This window comes from Cryptomeria japonica, chromosome 2, assembly GCF_030272615.1.
Source record: "Cryptomeria japonica chromosome 2, Sugi_1.0, whole genome shotgun sequence".
Lineage (NCBI taxonomy): Eukaryota > Viridiplantae > Streptophyta > Pinopsida > Cupressales > Cupressaceae > Cryptomeria > Cryptomeria japonica.
Genome location: NC_081406.1, coordinates 554,638,798 through 554,653,535, shown reverse-complemented (window position 1 = coordinate 554,653,535; position 14,738 = coordinate 554,638,798). Strand labels below are relative to the sequence as shown.

Below are 14,738 nucleotides of genomic sequence, written 5' to 3'. Positions count from 1 at the left end.
GGGCACACAAAGGGTACTTGCCTGAAGAAGGCATTCTGCGAGATTTGCCAAGTGATGGGACACTCCACCAAGGAGTGCCCATACAATATGAAAACCCGGAATACGCAAATGAACCAGGTGTTGTTCACGGAGTAGGCCACAACGTCTGCACCAGCGGGTACAGGCCAACAAGCGAACAACAATGCAACCTCGGGAGGCTACCGAGATAACCGGTGGGGAGGACGAAACAACAATAACAACAATAACAACACAAGAAGCTGGATCCAATACGACTCCAAAGGTCGACTGATGGTACAATGCAGAGCGTGCAGCCAATGGGGGCACTTCGCTCGAGACTGCCCGAAGGGAGAGGCCACACAATATTTGTGCAAATGGTGCGGACCGGGAGACCACGAAGACACCACCTGCCCGAAGTTCGGCGTCAACTTACTCAATGTCGAGGAAACCAAAGAAGAGGAAGTGTTGGTCGTAACCCGCGCCCAAGCCAGACACGCAATGTGCCCAGACCTGGAGATGGAGAAGCAAAGGGCACGGGAAGCACGGGAAGAAATTGAGAAAGAGATACGAGAAAGGGCAAAGGCGAAGGGTACGGCGAGTACTTCCAGCCGACCGGAGGCAGAGGATGCTATACTAAATAAAATTTTAAAATTAAAACTGGAGGTGCCTGTGAAGGTAAACGACCTCCTCCAGACGATGCCTCAATTACGAACGACGTTGCTGAATAATCTCTCCCAACCACGCACCAATACCAACCACCGCACAGATGTTCCTAGGGGGTCTGCACTAGACCCCATGCTGCTGGCAGTTAACACTGGAAGGAACCCAGCCATTGTGGAGATGGGTATCCTTGGCACCATTCTAACCGATACCATCGTCGATGGTGGATCAGGAGTGAATGTTCTTCCAGAAGAAACCTAGCCGAAGCTGGGGAAGCCGACGCTGTGGCCATCTACATTCAATCTGCTTGGAGCAGATCAACATGGAATCAAACCCATCGGAACACTGATGGGCCAACAAGTTACCATCGGGACGCAACCCTTCATACTGGACTTCGTGGTAATCCCACAAAAGAAAAAAGGGTATGATGCGATTTTAGGGAGAGGGTGGCTGGTCGCAGCCAAGGCCACCCACAACTGGAAAAAGAACACTCTGTCTATGGAGAATGGAGGAAGGAAGTTTATCATAGACCTCGGGACACAGTTGATTAGTGAGGAACTGGCATCATATTCGGAATCAGAGGGTGAAAGAGAAGGCAACCTGAGGAACGAAGGACGAGGCTGCAGGGAGCCCAACGACGAAGGGATTCTCAAACTAGGAGAGTGCTCCGAGGATGAGACGAGGTCATTGAACGGGCTCTTCCACTGGCAGATGGAGGATTATGAAATGTTCCAAAGCTACAGGCTCGAAGTAGAGGAACCAGAGCAAGTAACAGAGGAGGTGTACCTGCCAGAATACATAGACTATTGGAAGGGAGACGCCCCAAACCTCGGTGACGTAGATAATCCGAAGATCAATTGTGTCGGCAATGATTGGAACCTTGTGTGGAAGGCCGCAGCTTTCAAAATCTTTATTATTCTTCTTCTTATGTACAAGAAGGAGACCGTGGTCCCTGTAGAATTTGTGGTTCCAGATCTTCGGATGGCAGTTGACCGTACGGCTGGAAAAAAATATATATATATTAAAAAAAAAACCCGTGCGGTCCGTACAACGACCATACGAGAGAAAAAAAAAAGAAGGCACACGATGGTGGGGGCCACCGTACGGTGGACCACCGAATAGTGGGCACCACCGTCGTGCGGTGGACACTGCCGCGGGTTAAAGTCGCGCAAACTAAAAGGAAGAAATAAAAACCCCACACAAAGAAAGACACGCAACCCACACCAAACAAAAAACGGATGAAGAGAAACAAAGGAGAGACGCGCACAGCAACACAGCCATAAACGCAGCACTGCACAAACAAACACAGCCGTACGGTGGAGGGGTGTTGACCGCACGGGAAGGTGGCAGTACGATTGGAGGTGTCAGTGTTGTTGACCATACGGGGAGAGGTTGTAGGGCCAGGGTGCCATCGAGGACATCACAGTGGAAAACAACACAAAAAAAAAACGACGACCAGATTTAAAATCATTCGATGGAGTCTGGAGCCAGGACACTGCAAATTTAGAGTGGAGAAGAAGGGTTTTTGTATCTTAAAATATCACTGAAATGATGTGCGCCATGGACTTTCGTGTGGTTCTGAGGGTTGTAAATTGGTGTTGGCGGCGAAGGCGCTGCCCCTCGACCCCGCCCTGTACTGCGACAGGGAGCGCACCTGGGGCACTGCCCCCAGACCCCGCGAGGGGCGCTGCCCCTCGACCCCGCTAGGGGCACTACCCCCAGACCCCAATTTATTTTTGAGCTACAATACACTTGTTGGAGTTAGGCGAAGGGCATTAGAGATGTCACGAGAAGTGTTGTGGTTGTCCGTACTGTGAGAAAGAAGCCTGCAGCTAAGCATTGGCGGGGAAGCCATAAGCCGTAGCGGGAGACGGATTCAGAGGTTGGGAACAAACAGAGTTTGAGGGAAGGCATTGTAGGTCCGCACAGTTGTATGACACCAGGGAGTTATTCAGTTCAGTTATTAGCCTTTGGGGAGTGTGATGGAGGATTTGAGGTGTCTCCTAGCCTTTATGCCAGCGGGTTGTGGCCACCTCCAAGCAGGAATGGTACGCTTTGAGGAACTTGGAGTATGTCTCGGCTGGACATGAGGTTGCCTTGGTGGATGCACAGAAGGATTGGGAGGAGCTAACCACCAGGTTGGAGGCAGTACTAGCGTGAGACTTAGCTCAGCGTACCAAGGAGTTGGATGCTGAGAGGGCAACGCCGGTGGCTATCGAGGACAAATTGGCTAGGGAGACAATATCATTTGAGTAGCAGTTGGTGGAGGCTGAGACTGAAAAGCATGTTTTGCAGACAAGTTTGGTTTAGGCACAGGAGAACTGTGATGTCAAAGAGGCACTTGAGCATCGGATGGTAGCAGCCAAGGGTTTTCAGGCGAGGACGCAGCAGGTGTATGGGTTCGAGGACGCAGCATGTGTGTGGGTTGTAGGCTCGACGGGCGTCAGCAGTTCTGTTTAATGTCATTTCTATTTTGTATTAAGTCGTCCGGAGACGACTTCTTTTCTTTTGGGGGGGATGATGTTGGCGGCAATATCGTACACGGAAATAGAACTAGTTAATTAAGTTGTAATTGTGTTGGTTAGTTGGCAGCCAAGGGGTGGTAGTTGCGGTGCGACGGTTGGCGCTCGCACCCCCTCGGCATCTTTATATACTTCCGAATGTAACTTGTGTAGGACACTTATGAATGGAATAACATCTGATATATTGCATCTGATATCTATGGCATTATTATTCTGCATTACGTGTTTTATCTGTGTGCTTTAAGTTATTCACCCATGAGGGTAAACACCAACTCTCTTCAATACAATTTCAAACCTAAACAGCCAGCATCTTCAGCAAATCCAATTCATAGCTTGGACATTTGACAAACTAGAGATATGATAAACATCCAGTGCCCTGCATATATTAGATTCACTTAGACAACAATATTAGAAGCACCTCCCATAGCAACATATTCTTACACATTCACCAACACAAATCTTCCTCTCTCATAAACAGAGACTGCATGTCTACACTCAGATATGTCTTAAGAAGCAGCATAGCTCACATGCATAAGCACAACTCAATATGCACTGAATGTACTCGAACTGAGTTCTCCATCCACACCCCAACTAAATATAACACAGCGTAGGTCAAATCACAAATATGAATCATCACACCCAAAAATATCTTTCATCTAGGCACACCTTTCACATCTTCACACCCTGAAGCACACAAGTATATACCCATAGCCAACGACTTCAAAAATCAGGAAAATTAATTCTCAAAAGAAATTTCCAGGCGTCGACCCTCTTTATACTTTAACGATAACCTTAACAGCAAGAAGAGTGTATTCGATGACCATTCAAAGCGATACACAAAAATTTAGGAAGCACGATATCCTCTTCTCATCAAACTATCCAAAGAAAAATTATATTTCTTTGATACCCTTGCAACCCTGGAGCAACATAATTAACAGCAAAAAATCAGTTCATATTATCTCACATCTTTTCATTCACAATCAAACTTACACCAGTAACCGTTTTTCAAAACAACACTTCAAAAAATATTTAATGTGTAACCGCAAATCATTATTTTTTGATTAAAAATAGCGACTTAAGCAACAAAAATAATATGTCCGTTTTTTTAACCTGTGAAAAAACAAAACTTCACCCCAAGCAAATTCGAAATATTTTTTTTTTTAAAATGAACCATATCCACCATCAGCATTAAATCGGCTCATATTGACACTTAAGCTAACTGGTATAATCAAAAAAGGTATCGATTCATCCAAAAAAAAAATATCTGCATCAAATCTTTGACAAGGAAAAACTGTATTCTCCAATCATTTCAGAATCTTGTACTCTATATATAATAAAGCACTTTGCCAGAAATTCAATGCCTAAATATTGTTTTGAAGAAGACTAACGAATTTCTATTTGAAGCCACCATGATAAAAAAAACATCTTCTTCAAGAAGTCTATTACTCTAACCTCCCACGATATTTATATATCTGCCACAAACGACCCCTGTAGAAGTAATTGCCCACGAACTTATAAAGCCAGCGCACACCAAGGATTAAAAACTCCACGACTTTTTAAAAAGGCTCAAAAAAAAAGGGAAACTTTTACCATTCACATATCCCAAAAAAATAATTAAGCATAGGCAACACATGCTACTATAGTTCACTTTGAAATCTCCATTTAATTTCAAGTGTGAAAGAAGAAGTCGGGTCCCACATAGACAATTGATGTGGCATGAGGAATATTCAACCCATGTCAAGACGAAAAATATCTGATTTGGCTACTGACAATATGACGAGCTAACAGGCAGCTGAAGTAGGCACACAGAGAACTTATGCATACAATCAAGCAGGTCAAGTTGGTCAAGCTCCTCAAGTAGGTCAAGCTGGTTAAGCAGCTCAAATAAACTTCAATAATAACCTTGACATCAATGACAAAAATTCTAACAAACTCCCCATTTGTCATTGATGGTAACTCCATCTCCAACTGCAACTGCCACCACCTGAAACCAACAAAACCAAATTGCTCCCCCTAAGATACTTCTCCCCCAAACTTACTTCTCCCCTTTAACATAAATGACAAAACCAACCTGCATAACAAAAATGGGGCTAAAATAATGTGAAAATGAAAGGACTCCCCCTGAGTCCAAGCAAGCAACTCAATGATTTTTTTATATCATCAAGAGCGTATAAATTGTTCGCAACCCTACTTGCATTTGCAATAAGTTTACCACCTTTTGTAACTTCACAACAATCTGTATTAAAACACAAAATATGTCCCTGATCACACAACTGGCTCACACTTAGTACATTTTGCTTCAGACCTTCCACATATTGAGCATTCTAAATTTTTGTCACACCATCATTCAAAACAAGTGTACTTGTACCTTTGATTTTTGCTGAAAAATCACCACCAAATCTTACCTTACCACCATTTGTTCTTCTAAGAGCAAGAAACTTGCTCTCTTCTCCAATCATATGCCTAGAACAGCCACTATCAATATACCATGTCTTTTTCATTTTGTGCATGAGGGGCTGTTTGCACAATTAGAGATTTTACTAACACTTTCTTCTCTTTCTTCTTCCAAACCTTAGCAACCTCCTTTGCCTTTTCCACATTCTCATCCTTCTTGCTCTATTTAGAAAAATCTGCCATTTCATTTTAACAAACCTTTGCAATGTGACCAGGAATATTGCATTTATAGCATATTACATTGTAATTCCATGGAAGAATAAAAGAATTCTTACTTCTAAAACTGACATCATAAACCTTCTACAATTGATGGCTTTGTGTCCAAAATAGTTCCAAGAAAAGCAATAACCATGGAAAAAGGAATTATTGAACCTGTTCATATGTCCTTGCCTTGAGATAGGAAGCCTCTTGAAAGCAGTGTTTCTTACTTTTGATGATGATTCCTTTGAACTCTCACCATTGAGAGTCCGCAGTTCTACCTTTGAGCTTTGACCTTCTTCAAGGCCAACTCCACCCTTGTCCGAGGACTGTTTTTGGGAAGCTAACAATTTGTCCAGTGAAAGCGAACCTTTCTGATTTATCTCTTCTTGGTTCAGCAGCATAGATGATTTCTCTATCCTCCTAAGAGAAGCAATCTCTGCTTCAAGTTTCTCACGGCTTTCAACTTTTACCTTAATCTGATTTCTCAATTCCTCTTCAAGTTTCTTAGCCTCAACAATCTGAATTTTCAGATCATTTATTTGATTCTCTATATATTCAAGAGCTTGTGATTTCACAGATTTTCCTTCACTTTCTCCTTTGAGCTGCATCTTCAAACTTAGATTTTTCTTCTTAAGACATTTGATCTCATTGGCAGCACTTATCAATTCTTGCTCCAAATCCCACTTCACCATCTTCTTCTCCAAGATCACTTTCATCTTCTTGATTCTCTATGTAAATTTCTTCCATAGCCATGAACCAAATCTCATCACCCTGAGATTCTTAATCACTTTCTTCAAATGAATCACTATCTTCTTATGAATATAGACTCTCTTTTTGGATTTCCATATCTTCTTATCTTTTCTTCTATATTTCTTTTTGTTAAACTTAGGCTTCTTTTCATAATTGCTAAGTTAATTATTCTCATATGGACATTTGGCTACAAAATATCCAGCTTTTCCACAATTAAAACACTTGAGAGGCATCTTCTTCTTGTTCTTCTTTGACTTTCTCATGACAGATGTTTATTCTAAATCAACATCATCCTCTAAACTATCACTTGAGGCTTGCTCCACTTGTTTCCCTTTCTTTGAAGCTTTGAAGGCGGTCTGTCTTTTTGAAGGTTCAAGATTTGTTCTCATCTCATATGCGGTCAGTATACCATGGAGCTTGTCAATGGTCATTTGATCAAGATCAGCCATCTCCTCAACTGCAGAAATCTTTGCATCAAACCTTAAAGGTAGAGACCTTAAAAACAATTGTACAGCTTTATCATCAACTAATTCTTCTAAACCTTTGAGAGAATTAACCACTTCATCAACTCTTAGAAAGTATGCTGCTACATTCTCATCTTCTTTCATTTTCAGACTTTAAAACTGCATTCTATGAGTTTGAAGCTTGGCCTTTTTCACTTTTTCATCCCTTTTGTAGGCATTTTTAAGCTTAACCCACATAGCTTGAGCACCGTCACAATGCATAACTTTCACAAACTCAGATTCTGACAATCCATACAAGATAGCATTCATAGCCTTTGCATTGCTTTCAAAGACTCTCTTTTCATCAGCAGTAGATGGACGATTCTGAGGAGATGTATAGCCAGTTGAAACAAAATTCCAGACATCAAAACCAAGTGACATTAAGTATGCTCGCATTCTAACATGTCAAAAGTCATAATTTGATCCATTGAATAATGGAGCTCTATTTGTTGCAAGACCTTCCAAAGCATTCATCTTCGTATGCCAATAGGATCAACCCTCAAGCCTTTAAGCCTTAATAGAAGGAACCCGCTCTGATACCAATTGAAGAGCACACAAGCAATATTGAAGAGGGGGGGAGGTGTGAATCAGTATTGCAGAAATTTAACTACTCAAATAACTGAAACCATATTGAACATAGAATGAAATATATGGAGAACAATCAACAACAAAAGAACACCATATATTCATGGAAAACCCCTACAGGTAAAAAACCATAGTATCAAACAGCTTTCATTTAAAAAGAAATGGGCAACAACCCAAAATACAGAGTACACAACTATCCACTTAGCACCAACTCAGACCAAAAGGAGTAGAAACTTCAATCCTCATGCAAGTGAGAGCACCAACTCTCTTCAATACAATTTCAAACCTAAACAGCCAACGTCTTTAGCAAATCCAATTCATAGCTTGGACATTTGACAAACCGGAGATATGATAAACATCCAATGCCCTGCATATATTAGATTCCCTTAGACAACAATATCAGAAGCACCTCCCATAGCAACGTATTCTTACACATTCACCAACACAAATCTTCCACTCTCATAAATAGAGACTACATTCAGATATGTCTTAAGAAGCAGCATAGCTCACATACATAAGCACAACTCAATATGCACTAAATGTACTCGAACTGAGTTCTCCACCCACACCCTGACTAAATATACCACAACATAGGTCAGATCACAAATATGAATCATCACGCCCAGAAAAAAATTTCATCACACTTCCATCCAGGCACACCTTTAACATCTTCACACCCTGAAGCACACAAGTATAAACCCACAACCAGCGACTTCAAAAATCGGAAAAATTACTTCTCAAAAGAACTTTCCAAGCGTCGACCCTCTTTATACTTTAATGATAACCTCAACAGCAAGAAGAGTGGATTTGATGACCATTCAAAGCGATACACAAAGATTTAGGAAGCACAATATCCTCTTCTCATCAAACTATCCAGAAAAAAATTATATTTCTTTGATACCCCCACAAACCTAGAGCAACATAATTAACAGCAAAAACTCAATTCATTTTATCTCACGTCTTTTCATTCACAATCGAACTTACGCCAGTAACCATTTTTCAGAACAATGCTTCAAAAAATATTTAACGTGTAACCACAAATCATTTTTTTTAAATTAAAAATAGCGACTTCAACAACATAAATAATATTTCCGTTATTTTTAACTTGTGAAAAACCATGACTTCACCCCAAGCAAATTCGAAATAATTTTTTTTTAAAAATGAACCATATCCACCATCGGCATTAAATCAGCTCATATTGACACTTAAGCTAACCGGTATAATCAAAAAAGGTATCAATTCATCCAGAAAAAAAATATCTGCATCAAATCTTTTACAAGAAAAAAACGTATTTTCCAATCGTTTCAGAATATCGTGCTTTGTATATAATAAAGCACTTCTACCAGAAATTCAATGCCTGAATACTGTTTTAAAGAAGAATGGCGAATTTCTATTTGAAGTCACCACGATAAAAAAGTCTTCTTCAAGAAGTCCATTACCCTAACCTCCCACGATATTTATATATCTGCCAAAAACGACCCCTGCAGAAGTAATTGCCCACGAACTTATAGGGCCAGCGCATACCAAGGATTAAAAACTCCACGACTTAAAAAAAAAAAGGGCTCAGAAAATAAAATCGAAACTTTTACCATTCACATATCCCAAAAAAATAATTAAGCATAGGCAATACATGCTGCCATAGTTCACTTTAAAATCTCCATTTAATTTCAAGTGTGAAAGAAGAAGTCGAGTCCCACATAGACAACTGATGTGACATGAGGAATATTCAACCCATGTCAAGACAAAAAAATATCTGATTTGGCTGCTGACAATATGACAAGTAAGCTAATAGGCAACTGAAGTAGGCACACAGACAACTGATGCAGACACTCAAGCAAGTCAAGCTCCTCAAGCTGGTCAAGCTCCTCAAGCAAGTCGAGCTCCTCAAGTCGAGCTCCTTAAGCAGCTCAAACAAACTTCAATAAAAAACCTTAACATCATGACAAAAACTCCAACAATTATTGTTGCTAAGGCCCTTCATTCGATAAAGACTTCCAAGGAGAAGGTTGTGTTTAACAAACTTGATATGGCCAAAGCTTATGATCGGGTCACCGTCAAATGGTCTTTTCTTCAAAAAATTCATGCTACCTTTAGATTTGATCAAGACTGGATCAGCTGAGTTATGAGTTGTGTTAACTTGGTCTCCTACTCTGCTCTTATTAAGAATGAGCCCACTCTCTGTTTGGCACTTCGAGGGGCCTTCAGCAAGGTGATCCTCTCTCACTTTATTCAATTTTCTGGCTGAAAGATTGGGTCAACTTTTAAAATTCCATGTGCAACAAGAGTTGATTTCTAGATGGAGTTGGGGTAATATCCTCCCCTCTCATTCCCACTGATAGTTTGTGGATGACACAGCTCTTTTGGGAGTGGCCAAAGTAAAAGAGGCATCTAATTTCAAACATGCTTTAGATATTTATCTTGTTGCTTCAAGACAACAAATTAATGAAGGTAAAGTCCACCATTTTCTTCTTCAATACTCCTCCTCTAATCCAAGCTAAGATTGTTTGTATTCTTAGGTTTCAAACTAGTACTCTTCCTTTGCTCTATTTAGATATACCCCTCTCCTAGCTCCTTGCCTAGAGGGACTTGGCACAACATGTTGAATAAGTTTCGGGGGAAAGCAAGTCATTGGACCTTCAGATGGCTTTCTTTTGCTAGAATAGTTTTGTCATTGAAATCAATGGTGCAAGCTTTACCCATTTACAGTTGTATGGTCCAAGTGGCTCCTATTACCTTCGTTGAGGAGTTAAATTCTCTTTCTCGGCAATTTTTATGGGGTAGCAACCTCTCTTTCTTGAAGTGGAATTTGGTTGAGTGGGAGACTGTTTGTAGACTGAAGCATGAAGGGGGGCGGGGATTGCATCAGACCTTACTATGGGACAAGCTTTGGTTGTTGCACCAATCAAGATCAGACTTGGGCAAAGATTCTCTCCAGGAAATACTTAAGGGGTGTGGATTTCGAGAATGTGCCAAGGATTGGTCTAATCGCAAAAGGGTCTATGATTTGGGACACTCTAAAAAGAGGTGCTAATTTAATTAAACAAGGTCTTTTTGGATTTGTGGCAAAGGATCTTAGGCCCTCTTTTGGGTTGACTCTTGGGATGGCTATCCCGCTATCTTAACTATGTATCCACATTTATAGGCTCTCTCCATCAAATTTATGGAGGCCAGGTGGGAAAGTGTTGAGGATTTTAAGTCAATTCAGAGACTAGGGAAGGTGGAGGTGTGCAAATGGAAGGACCCTTGCAAATGGCCGTTGGGAGGTTCTTTGGAGAGTTGTGTTGAGCTCTCCAAAAATCTTGCTGGAAGGATTTGTAGTTCTCTCAAGAGGAGTAATCTCCTAGCGTGGAGTCTAGATCCTTGGGGAACTTATTATAGACAGAAGTATGGAACAAATGAAGTCCCTTGGTGGAGGGTTGTATGAAATAAGTTTGTGTGGCCAAAATGCAGCTTTTTCCTTTGGCTTGCTACTCGCAATAGATGCCTCACTTGGGAGAATCTTCGAAAGTAGGGATTTCAAGGGTCGTCTGTCTGTGTCCTTTATAGGATGGATAAGGAGAGCTCTTGGCATTTTTTTCTCCAATGTCTTTTTTAAACATTCATTTGGCACCTTTGGTGCGGCATCTGGAAGAAGGCTTGTGTTCACATTGTCACATTGATTGACTTTTGGAAGGGCTTGGGGAGGCTGCTTGGAGGCTGTCTGTTAAGGCCTTCTTTCTTCGAGTGACTTGGAGTATAGGTCCAGCTTGCATCCTTTGGTAGATCTAGCTTGAAAGGAACCGTAGGATCTTTCAAGATAGGAAGTTAGTAGTGCATCAGGTTTGGCAAAGAGTTGTTAGCATGATTCAAGAAACTATCTAGGCTAAATGTAAGGTGGATGTTTCCTTGGAGCCACAGGAGATGGAGGTGATGACGGGGTTGGGTTTATTTGCAAGTGGTATGAGGGATTCCTCTTTGAAGAGGAAATGGGTCCTTAGCCAAAAGACTCAGAGAGTTGGTAGATGGCAACCACCTTCTATTGGAATTGTTAAGATTAATATAGATGGATCTTCCAGAGGAAATCCTAGACATGCTGGAGTGGGAGGCATTGGAAGAGAATGCTCTAGTTCTGCCCTCTTCTTTTTTCCATCTATAAGGGTTATCAGACCAACAACCTTATGGAAGCTTTGCCAATTCTTATTGCTTTAGAAAGGAGCTATGAGCTTGGTTGGCAAAGGGTGATTTGTGAAATGGATTCTCCAATTCTTATTAATATGTTGAATAAGCAAAACCTTGATGAGGTTGATTGGCATTTCAGCTCAGTGGCTAGTCAAATCCTTTGCTTGAGTAACTGTCTGAATTTTGTTTCTATTGTCCATATCCCAAGGGAATGGAATAGTGCTGCGGATTGTTTAGCCAAATGGGCTTCAGAGCACATGAGTGACTAGAGTGTTGATAATAGGGAGCATCTCCGTTTGGAGTGTTCCCAAAGGCTTGAATGGTTGATTCTTGAGGACATGCAGAGATAATGTGAGTGGCTTCCGCCTTGTGGTTGCTAGTTCTCTTCTGGGTTTGGTGGATCTCTCTGTCTAGTGTTTGGTTATTAGTTTTTCTTTTGGGCTCTCTGCTGTTTGATGGTTTTTGTTCCTTTGTACTGATGATTTTTTCTGATCAATAAATTTTTACCCTATTTTTCTGATTAAAAAAAGTGTGTGTGTGTGTGTGTGTGCTGCCATCCCAAAAAGCAAGGCCCCCAAAAAACCATGGAATATAGGATAAAATTGATATATGTTCACTAAAAGCAAATAGATTTGAAAAACATAAAAAAAAAACATAATAAATTTGTCTAACATTGTGTTTGATATGTAGAATTTAATTTAGAAGAAAAACGAACACAAATTCTAGAATATCGATCAGAATTGCACTGGGCCCACTGGAGCAGCAAATGAAATTGAAGCCCTAGAAGATAGTTTAACGTCACAATGCTTTACCAAAAACCAGCAGAGTTCACAATCAGATCCTTATGAGACTTTGGAAATATGTATGTAGAACAAGTACACAGACGAATTCAGAAATGATGTATCTCGAAGTAATTCTAGGTTCTTCGAGCATTTAAATGTCCAACATGAGGTAAAATGTCAATGGAACTTCGCAGGCACTCGTTATTTAATCATTACGATCAAAGAAGTTTCTAAAGAGCTCTGGTCTAACATTACTGAACAAGCAAGGCCCTGAACTTGGTAGAGTATAACCGACATTTGTATATAGCCCTTCTACTTATGTTTAGACTGCTGTTAATTTGTATCTTTTATTTCAAGCTTTAAGGAAAAGCATAAAGCTAACTTTTAAACCCCACCCTAGCCAACAAACATATTTGGCATATGCAAGCTCCATGGATGTGGAAGAGAACTTCACACTCACACGCAGATGCGTTTAATATCAAACTGTACCCATTACGTTTCAACTTCATGACCAAAAATCAAACGTTACATGGGCGTTGCCAATCTACCTACACCCTCAAGATAATGTATAGACCATCTAGATCCTATCGATATCTTCGGGACGAGCCCACATCCCTTGTTGGAGCTTAGGTAGCTAATAAGTGTGGGATTGCAATTAAGCCTGAAGCCTTGTGACTCATCAGCAGAACGTCAAAAAATCATGAACAAGTTAACAAAGGAGAAACTTCTAAAACGGCCGCAGCTGAAGTTTCATGAACTGCCAACCACCAAGAAACCTAAGCTTATTTCCCTAGCTTCAACGACTAAATCTTCATATACAATTAGTAGCTCGTACTCTTTATTATTTCACAATAAAAAACAGATCCACCTTTTCAAATATAAAGGAATGTTGTACAGATTGCTCTCTGCATTGTACTTATTAGTTCATTAATACGCAGGTTGCAGGTATTATGTTTCTCTAGCACTCCTAGTGAAGGTAGACCAACGTGGTTAAATTTTCTCTAAAGCTTTGATCATAAGATCGCAACTTACAAGTACAAAATTTGAACAATTTATAAAGCAAGCACAAAGAAATTTATATTAGATTAATGGGATTGAGATTCCCTTGGACGCTTGCAACGGGGATTCTCATATGCCAAATTAGCGTCTAGCTTAGCAGAGACTCAAAAAGAAAACAAAATAATTTAATTAGTATAAATGGAAGCCAGAACTAAACATGTTACTAAAAAACACAAAACAACATACCAAATCCCCGGCAGACATTAATCTCTTTGAAAGGAACTCAAGCACGGCAAATAACGACCATGAAACTATTAAACCTTAATATACACTTGAAATTACATTATGTACTTCTGCTTAAATATTATTTTCTGGTTATTAATGGACAAGAGCCGTGACTAAGGTTCGACTGCAAAACTCTCAAATAAGAATAAAAGTTGAATGTCATTACCTCATTAACTAGAAAAATTTTGTATGCCCACGGATCAGCAGGGTAAACCCCTTTTCCTGTGGATTTGGAAGACTGTAGTAGATGCCTGCAACTGCTATTTGGATTAAGATTTAAGCAACTCATAAAGAAAAGCCCTCGCCTGCAAAATAAATTGTTTCGCTAGACTACAAGGATAAAAATGGAGGAATGCGAGGAAGTCAGCACGCTACCTCATTAACAGTCTTTAGGTGCGCAATTTTTTTCATGACCTAGTAATGTAGTTTTTAATGTATTTTATCCCATCACATCGTCCTAAGATGTTTTGTGGCTATTGGTTTTTATTAAAATGGAGGGTTTTGTATAATTTACAAGTTGCAAAACATATGGGGGAATATAAGCTTATATTGATACTTTTTTCTGGTGAGGAGGAGTTTTTTTTTCTGGTAAGGAGGTAAAACTTGAAGGGTATTTAAAAGTTATATAAGATATAATCTAGATTTCATCTTTTATATCATATCTTTGAGGGTTTTCAATCTTGGTGAAAGGTGTAATCAAGAAACATGTTATCATCTTTATTGATTGTGTTCAACTAAGTAAACTACGAACTTTTAGTTTGTAGCTATTATTTGATTATAGTTTTTTTTCTCAAACATATAGCAATAGTAAAAAAATATGATAGAGAAAAAATGGCAATATG

The 14,738-nt window shown here is 40.1% G+C and overlaps 1 protein-coding gene across 4 annotated transcripts in view; it reads right to left on the bottom strand.

The window, feature by feature from the left end:
• LOC131038080 (proline-rich extensin-like protein EPR1) overlaps positions 1-14,399 on the bottom strand; it is an 85,495-nt gene extending 71,096 nt beyond the window's left edge. For 2 of the 4 annotated variants that reach the window (XM_057970385.2, XM_057970386.2), the window contains exons 1-2: positions 14,272-14,399; positions 14,063-14,153 (exon numbers count right to left, since the gene is read on the bottom strand). The gene's annotated coding sequence lies outside the window, so the exon portion shown is untranslated. The other 2 variants (XM_057970383.2, XM_057970384.2) reach the window with 2 other exon arrangements.
• Positions 14,400-14,738: the final 339 nt, after the last annotated feature.